Source organism: Pseudopipra pipra, chromosome 2 (genome assembly GCF_036250125.1).
Source record: "Pseudopipra pipra isolate bDixPip1 chromosome 2, bDixPip1.hap1, whole genome shotgun sequence".
Lineage (NCBI taxonomy): Eukaryota > Metazoa > Chordata > Aves > Passeriformes > Pipridae > Pseudopipra > Pseudopipra pipra.
The window spans coordinates 97,401,996-97,411,808 of NC_087550.1; the positions used below are offsets into that span (position 1 = coordinate 97,401,996).

At 36.4% G+C, this 9,813-nt stretch overlaps 1 long non-coding RNA gene across 1 annotated transcript; it reads right to left on the reverse strand.

The window, feature by feature from the left end:
* Positions 1-1,259: 1,259 nt before the first annotated feature.
* On the reverse strand, positions 1,260-8,365 carry LOC135410150 (uncharacterized). Its single transcript, XR_010428539.1, has 3 exons — positions 7,987-8,365; positions 5,554-5,654; positions 1,260-2,183 (listed from the first exon to the last, which is right to left on the reverse strand). It is a non-coding gene; the product is annotated as an uncharacterized LOC135410150 (long non-coding RNA).
* Positions 8,366-9,813: the final 1,448 nt, after the last annotated feature.

The following is a 9,813-nucleotide window of genomic DNA, read 5'->3' on the forward strand; positions in this document are numbered from 1 at the left end:
AAAAGTATTGTAATCAGCTTACATGTTTTGTTTTTAGTTAATTCTGCATAATTTAAAATTTTAAGGCAGAGTTAAGAAAGCAAAAAGGATTGACTATAGACTTCACAGTTTTGAAGGAAGTACAGAAAAAGCATTTCTTGTACTTCAGTAAAGTGGACTTAAACAAGCCTAAGAACTTGTACAGAAAGTAATCTAAAGGAAAAAGTGTAAAATAACTGTTATTTCTTAAAAAACAACATTAAACACTTTGAGGTAAACTACCCACATACAAAGTGAAAGTGAGCTTAGGAGGTCAGAAAACAATGTAGTTGAATGAAAAATTGTTTGATAATCTGAAAACCAAAAGATAATCATGGAAAAAGTAAAAACAGTGACATAACAAAATGCTCTATGAAAGAAAAATAAAAGTATATAGGGTGCAAATTCAGAAACCAAAGGAGTTAAAACTAGCAAAGGATATTAACAGCAATAAGATGTTCTCTAAGCACAGTACAATTTTAAGAGATATTAAGGGAAATAGCGAGGTGTTCCTATATGAGGTGAGTTACTGAGTGAAACAGAAGACATTTAAATGTTCAAAGGCTTTTCAACTTCAGCTCTAATAAAAAAGAATATCATGAGCCAATACTCCAAAATTTACAAGTAAAAGGAAAAGCATAAGTGAACACTGCAAATGGTAGCAAGAAAAGACTAATGTTGGCAATGTGCCTATGAAATTCTATCTTTGCCTCAACAGGAAGAAATCCACTTAACACAATAACATAATTTCACAGAGTCAAAAGAAATATTGTTCATTTATATTCTTCCTTTCTTCCAAAGTGTCTACGGAACTTAAATTCAGAGGATTTTGGTGCCATTAAGTTATCTTATGTCACATGTCCTCTCTTTCACTGAGAATAGAGACAATTAATGAGAATTACTTTGTCAACACCGGCTTGGAGCCTCAGTTACTATCAGAACATTTTCTGAAAAAAAGCCAGGGGCTTGGAAAACTGAAACAGAAATTAGGGATCACAGGTACTTGACTAAGGCTATAAGAATTCAATGGACTGAACTTACTGCTGTGATCATCAGACTATGAAATGCTTCCTCCTGAAGCAAAGGGATTCATGAGCAAGAAAAAAACCTCTAATCTTGTGATTATGATGCTACAGAGCATGCTTTGCTGACTAAGATTAAATACCTGGGGAACTTTCAGATTGAGAGTCCAGTGCTGGGTTGAGTCTTTTGGTAATGAATACACTTCATGACTGCAAATGTTCTGTAGAAAAAAATTAATTTAGAATTAACAATATAAGAACAATTGTCTGAAATTTGTACTTAAAGGCAGGGTTCAAGGAAGAAAGAAAGCAGCAGTGAATGAAGATCAAGTCATGGGGACCTGACAGACTTGCAAGACCACTCTCCATCATCTTTGAAAAACTATGGAGATTGGAAGATATTTCTTACAAATAGAACAAAGTAGATGCCATAGTCAACTTCGAAAGAGGCAAAAAGGTCAGTATGGACCACAGGCTAATCAGTTGTACTTTCATCCCTGGAAAAATCACAATGAGTATCCTGGAAGCCAAGGAAGTGGAAGTGACACGGAACAGAAAACATGGATTTACTAAAGGTATATTGTGCCTGACCAACTTGATCGCATTCTATGATAAAATAGATATGTAAGTGAGGAGAGAGGAGAGCATATCCAATATCTTGACTTAACAATGTTTCCAATACATTATCCTGCAATATTACTATGGACAAATTGGGATATTATAGTGCATGAGTGAGCAGTTAGATGAGCAAAAATATATTTTGATGGTTGGACCCAGATGGTAATGGGTTGTACCCTACCAAGATGCTTCTTACAAGAGTCTGTGAGAGACTGAATTGTTTTTTGCTTAAACATTGTTAAGATCTGTCAGGTAAAACATGCACAGATATCTTCCCAAGAATGCCAAGGCAGTGGAAGGATTAAAACAAGGTTTATTTCAGATTCAAGGACCACTTAACAATGCTGCACACACTGGGCCCCAGGGAAAAAAGGCAATGCCCCGCCTTCTCCAAGGCTTTTTGTGTCTTCTCTCTCCCCCCTGCCCTCTGGCCCAAGGAGGCCTTGTACATGTCTGCAAACATGTTGTCTCTCTGCATACCAGGGAGAGAGATAGGTTGCTCACATCTTCTCCCTGCAACCTTCTCTGAAATGCAGAACGAAGAAAAAAAACATGTAACTCATTTGAGAAAGTGTTTTACAGTTTTCCTAAGTGAAATCGAGTTCTGGCTTTCTGTCACAAATTCTTCTGGAATTGTCCCTATCTCCACAAGATCACTGACTTTTGTCCACTGTAGCAAACTGTGCAAAGAAGCAACTGCTCAACAAAGCCCACTCCTCCCTGAGGATGCCTACTAATTTGGACTGTGATGTGAATTGGAGGTAAGATGAAGGTGGTACTATCGTCCAGTCATCCCAGGAGAAGAATGTATCCACAGGTTCCTTGGGGAAGTGGTCACAGCACCAAGCCTGTCAGAGTTCAGGAAGCATTTGGACAATGCTTTCAGGCAGATGTGATTCTTGGGGCTATCCTATGCAGGGCCAGGAATTGGACTTCAATGATCATTGTGGATCTCTTCCAACTCAGGATTTTCTATGATTCTATGATATTCATAACTGCGAAATATAATTGTAGGCATCTCTCACTGTGTATGTTTATGAATAAGTTTAAATATTTTTACCTTGGTTCTCAAGGATTTAGAAAAGAATTTTGAAATAGAATTTAATTTAAAATTAAGAATACTGTTTGCTGCTGTAACTAAGAAACCACATGATTCATAAACTGCTACTGAGATGATATAGAAATATTTTTTTCCTGGAGCAATAACAATTAAATTCTCTTTAAAAGGTCCTGTGGTCTCTTCTGTGACTAAGAGGCATATGAATTAAAATTAAAGCTTTTCTGACAGATATTTGTCTAAGCTGTTCTTTAAATTCCTTTCTTTGACAGTCTCCTTCAACCATTTATTCAGATGTTGTATTAGAGTGTTTTCCTTTAGGTGAACCTAGGTCTCCTTTGCTTCAATTTAAGAGTACTGCTTCTTTTCCTATCTCAAATCCTATGAGATGATTTTGACCTATCAGTGTAACAAACCTTTTTTAAAAGCCTCACAGTTCTAGGAAGCAATAGAAAACACAGATTGGAAAAAAAGAACTAAAACACTTCTATATTCATAACACTTTAAAAAGTAGAGTTAAGACCTCATATAGAATGTAGTGTACTGTCTTGGTTACCCACATTAATGAACTTAAATTGAAATAGGTTCAGACATGTCAAAATAATTACAGTAACGAAAATCCAAGCTTATGAAAAGAGGTTAAAGGACTTGACTTGTTTATATAAGGAGTCATTTAATTTTGATAAACTAAATATTTGGGGCTTTGGAAGAAGTGAGAAAGAGCTAATTAAATTGGAAGATAATGCTGGTGAAAAGCAAACAGCTATAAATTGATTATGAATATAATTCCAGACAGAATAAGAAAAAACATTTACAATCATGAAGTAAATTTTCAGATAAGCCTATATGCAGGACTATGGGGACAATTAACTTAATTGCTCTAAGACAGTATTTGATAAAATATTATCTGGGCTACATCAAAAGAAGGGTAAGTTTATGTTAGATATTTAGAAGAAATTCTACATTGTGAGGTTGGTGAAGCACTGGAACTAGTTACCCAGAGAAACTGCAGATGCCCAATCCCTGGAATTGTTCAAGTCCAGGTTGAATGGGGCTTTGGGCAACCTGGTCTAATGGAAAGTGTTCCTGCTAATTGCAGGGGCTTGGACTAGATGACCTTTAAGGTCCCTTCCAACCCATAATACTCTATAATTCTATGAAGACTTATGAAAGAAATTCTGATGATCCAAGATTATAAATTTCACATAAACATCTTTTGATATCAAACCTGAATATAGTCACAAGAAATAATTTTATGAGTGACTGCAAAAGTTTTGTCTCAAACATTTTGTGTAAATTCCTTGTTTCAAGAATTCCATAGAAAACAGATTGAAGATTTTTTTGCAGATTCATTTCTGGGGTACTTTTTCCCTTAATGATCTAGTGTATAAATGCAATGTTGCTGACAGGGAGCTGATTCTCCAAAGGTTCTCCATTTGCTTGTAATATCTCTGGTGTATAACTAAAATCCCAAATATGAATTCAAATCAAGAAAAATCCTTTTCTACCCCAAGAACAACTACAAGACTATTTGAAGAATTATTGAGATCTTATGTAATTGATGTTCATAATTGGTTTGCTGCAGTTTCTGTCTTACCTGAATAATACAGGAGATTATCACAAGACCACTTACATATTTATATGAATTGTTTTCTTGTTAACAAAAAAAATAGGATGCCAACAGTGGTCTTGATTTCTCCTGTTCTATACTGTGCATTGATGATGTTTGCAATGTATGTCTTAAATTTCTTATGTGTTGTAGGAAAACATTTCATGCTTCGTGGTTTGTAAGATTTGTTTAATGTTCCTTCTGTACTAATGTTTTTTCTTTCCTCATTTCCTGTGGCTATGAGCATTTAGATGGGTGAAAGGAGAGGGTAAAGTAGATGAAATTTTAATTCCCTCATCCTAATGTTTTTAAATCTCATTTTTACATAATTTCAGATCCTCAAAAAACTGTCTAGTTCATCTAGACCAATTACTCACTTTCAAAAAAAATCTTCCATGTCACTGCTGACTCAATATGGATGTGTGACATTCTTCAATAGCTGAAATTGCCTGCTTTAAGGAAATTAGATGTGTTGTTAATATGTAATGACTTCATTCTCAGTATCGGAATGCTACTGATTAATCAGAAGAAAAAATTATGAATATATTTGTCTGGCTCAAGGGTTAAATACAAATAAAACTAAACTTCCAGCAGTACATTTTCAATAACTGCATTATCACATAGCAACTCCGGGTTTTTTTATGGATGTTGTTTTAACAACACCCAATTGTTAATGATAGGGAATCCTCTGACACCTATTACCAAACAACAACAACAACAAAAATTCATATTTTTGTCAGAGATTTTAAAATTCATATTTGAAATCTCTGTTTTGAAGATATACGTGCCTGGTGAGATTTAGTATACTGAAAGGGGCTAGATTTGTTTGCTTGTTTTTAAGTCCAGTTGAGAACAAAACTGAAATATTCTTTTAAGCTTCACAGAAAGTTTGTGTTTAATATGTAAGTGCTTAGAAATTAGCATTTTGGATTTTACAATCACAGCTTTGCACTGATAAAATTTTTAACATTATTCATTTAGAACACCTAGTGAGTTAATTTTAAAGGCAGAAATTTTAAAGGCTAAGCAGAAAACATACAGACTTCAGTTCTACTATTTAACTAGAAAACAGCTCACAACATAATGTCACATATAAGCCCACACTATTTCAAAATATGTCATCAGAAATTGATATTTTATCACTGTAATTTTTTTTTACCAAGAGCTGTGAATAACATCATGTAGAGACGAATCTTCAATAATGACCTGATAAAATGGCTGGTACCTACCAGTTCCTTCAATTGCTTTTAGTTAGCTGTGAATGGGACTGCAGTTGCCCAGGATTTTTTAAATTTTTTTTCTCCATCAGAAAGAAACTGTATCTCATGCCCTGTGGATTTACATACTGAATGTTTCACAGTTTAATTGAAAGGAATACTTTTGAGATCTAGTATTAATGCCTGCTTCCTTTGTATTTGATAACAAACACCATTAAATGCTTATGCTATCAAAAATACTTTGAGTCTTTTAAAACTTTACTACCACATATCTGAAGTAATTCTGTAGCCTTCAATATCATCTTTTCTATCTTACTATTACAAATCTAGATACAGATTTATGTTCTTATCACTCCCATGGAATTCCTTATTCATGCACATTCAGAAAGAAATGTTCAATTATATCATTGCAGATATTAATGTCGATCTCTACGGGGTTCTTTTTAGACATTAGTATTGTGTTTAATTCCTTTTTATTCACTATGTAGGATGCCAAAATGTGCAGGTACGTCTACAGGACTTTTGGTCCTATAACTCATTGCAAGGAATTAAATAGATTCAAATCCTGAAGAAACAGATTCATAGCTAAGGTAGCACTATCCAAGGAGCCTCATAGTCCCTACCCACTTCCTACACACAAATCATGAGAAACTTATAGTAAGTGTAAAGAATAAAATATTTAAATGACACCAGCCTCCACATCCTCTTTTCATCCAGGAATGACAACATTCAAGCTTGGGGGAAGTGGTTCCCTTGTACAAATGAAAGAGAGGAACCAGACATATCTAACTTTCTTTTTCATAGCTCTTTAAAATAAGTTAATAATTTTTGTCTTATAACAAAATAGTTCTGTCCCTCAGACAACATCTTTGATTTTGACATATGTCCATTAATACTGCATATTGCAAAGTATGAACTCATAGTAGTCACCAAGGAGTCCTAAATTTGGTAGAATGGTTCAGGGAATAGGAGTATGAGACCAGAGTGAAAAGGAAAAAAAAACATTTTCTTTGGTAGGTCACAGAAGCCAAAAGAGAAGTGACAGAAAATAGCAGATTTTTTTTTTTTTAATCAGAAGTCATAAAATTATAGAATGGCTGGAAGGAACCTTAAATATTATCTAGTTCCAACCCCCCTTGCCACAGGCAGAGATGCCAAATATTGGTACTAAAATAGTTATTTCTGTTCTGCTGCAAAATAAACCTGTCCCTTAATGAAGGACCATTTAGTTCTGCATCACTCAGAGAAAACACATTTCTACCACAGGCTAATTTTTGCAATTGACTGACTTTAGATTAATCAGAGGTTTATATCAAGATAATATATTACCAGAGCATAACTGAGAACAGTGATATTACAGGCAAGTTACAATAAAACCAAACATAAATGAATTAATCTCATAACAGTAGAGAGATAACACTTTTAATATATTAACACATTAATATTATATCCTTCAATATGAAGGGAAGGTGTAATAGTTGATGACCTCTTGGACACAGATGACTGAAACTTAAAGAGAAAAAGATAAATATCGTAACTTTCAAGGTGCCATTAAGAATTATATTTCAAGGTACAGTTAACTAATCAATATATCTATAACAGCTACTAGAAGAACACCTAATATAAGAGACCACTTATCTAAAAGTAATAGACCACCCTCAGGATGGTACAGTCAGAGGACAGATTATTAGGCATTATGAAAAATTAATTTCTAATTGTTAATATTTCCATCAAGGCAAGTTGTGTATTTTCTATCTACAGGAAGTACGAAAAGTGTATCTAAATTTCACAGAATTACAGAATCAGCTAGGTTGGAAAAGACCTATGAGATCAAGTCCAACCTAAAGTAATCGAATCCCACCTATTTGTTAATAGGTTGAATAGGTCTGACTAAACTACTTTTAGGGTAGCAGAGGAAAAGAAAACAAGTCAAAACATACCTCACTTCAACAAAAATAAACCATGTCAAAAGCAGGACCTGGGTTTACAGAATTATGACAGTGCTTCCCCCATGAAAACTTGTATTCTTCCAGAATATAGGATGGTGCCAAGAATCTCTGGAACCAAAAATGTAATTATACTTTATCTTTCATTTCTCCTGTTTCAGAATCTTATTACCAGAGTTTACAGAAGTGTTTGTGTTGTAAAAATTACATGTGCTACTTTAGGAAAAATTTTAATTGCAGAAAAGTTTTTTCAGCAATGTGAAAGCTGTGATACAAACAAACACAGGCATAAATAGTATATGGACCAGAGAAAAAAAATTAATATTTTCCTTATGTCTCTGACTTGTTTACTGATATTAGTCTAACATCAGTGTTTCCTACAGTTTTCAAGTTCTTCCATTTCAAATCTCCCCAAAGTCTTTGTTTCACAAACAAACTGTGCCTAACTTCTTTGAATAAGGTCATCACTTAGCAAAATTTGGATGATAAAATCAGATACCACTTGCCACAGTCCGAAGAGGGGATGGGGCCGTGGCACAGCACGGGTCCGGAACACAAGGTAGGGTGCAGGTAAAATCCCCTATTCCAACCCACACGCAGTTTTTTATCACTTCAGGAGGGGAAAGGGCCAGAAGATGGGGCAGAGCATGAGACAGACAAGCGGGGGGACAAACCAGGATAGGGACACGGACAAAAGGGGGAGGAGCACAAGAGGGGCCAGGGAAGGAAAGGGCGAATGGGGGCTGTCTCCTCTCTGCAGCTTCTCCGTCCAAACAGCAGAGAAACAGGGGAGCAGGGAGGTGAACAAGCCGGGACATGCCTAGGAGATACAAATTCTGGGGAAATATACAATGTGTATATACATAATAACTGTAAAGTCTGCATCATGAAGTCCGTTCACTCACTGTACATATTTTTCCACTTCTGAAATCGTTCCCATTCTAATTTTTGGTCCTCGACATCTACCCCTCCGTTGTTTGAATCATGCACGGCTAAAAAGTTATTTTTTGTGATAGTCTTCTTGCAGCATGCTGCGACACAGGAGATGGTTAATAACAACACAAACAGAAGAAGCAAAATTTCAAAACAAGTTAACAGGATTTGCTTAAGCCAATTAGGTAGACTGGGTAAACTTAGCTTGTCAAATAAGTCATCGGTGGAGAACTTTGGTGACATTCATATGTCACTGACCAGATCTTGTAACTCTTTGATGCTTTTGAACACAGATTGGGAGTGGTCAGAGAAATTGAGACAGCACATGCCTTCAAAGTCTTGACACCCATGGCCATGCATTAAAAGGAGAAAGTCTGTTGTGGCCCTGTTTTGGAGGGATACCTCTTTCAATTTTAAGGTGTCTTTAACCAGGCCCTCCAGGGCAACGCTGGTGGCATTAGCCTCTTTAGCCATCCAGCATCCCAGGCATGTTAGGAGGACAAGTGCATGTGCTGTCCCAACCCCTGGGAACACCGCAAAGGCGCTCCAAAAATTCATGGTTTTTGACCATAAGGGTATACAAGGGTCACAGTTTTCTGGGATTGGCTGAACAATACTGCTCACTGATTTATAAGGGGAGGATCTTTTAGATCGAATTGGTGCTGAAGGAATTTGGCTTGAGAAAAGGAATTTGCCGAGGTTAGAGAGAGCTGCCCTAGAGTACAGGGGCCTCCTAGCGGGTAAGAGGGGACACCTGCCCAGGCTCTCTCACCACAGATTAAAAAGTTTCCCTCCGGCAACACCATTGGTATTATGCCAACAACCTCAGCGATTATTTTCTCAGGCACGGTGTTGTTGCACCAGAGGGAAATGTTTTGATAAATTTCTTTATAGGGAGTCACTTTGTGGCTATGAACTTTGACAGTGGTGCTTGGTGTAAAGAGAAAACAATGATTTGTAACTATTGATCCCATAATTTCAATTTCCATGGGCTCCTCAGTCCCATATAAGGGAGATTCAAAATGTACCTTTGAACCTTCATTTGTGGGTATTCCAATTAGACACGTTTGAAACAAGTTATTAATGTTCAATAGGGACAGGCACATGGCCTCATTTCCTGTCTCCTGAGTTAATTTTACCCAGATGTTCTCTGAATTGGCATAAGCCCAGTTTGGAAGCACAGCTGCAGTTCCCGATGTTCTTTGCTTGGTTCCTATGTTGAGGAGGATGACGAGGAGGCAGGCACAGGTGTAGCGCATGGTGGATCCTGGTAGATCTTGACTCTCTTTGCTGGGACCCACTTCGAGCCTGTCTCGGTGGAAACACAGGCGTGTCCTTTCCCCTACGTGATGAGAGGGAAAGGACCCATCCATTTGTCAGTTAAAATACTTCT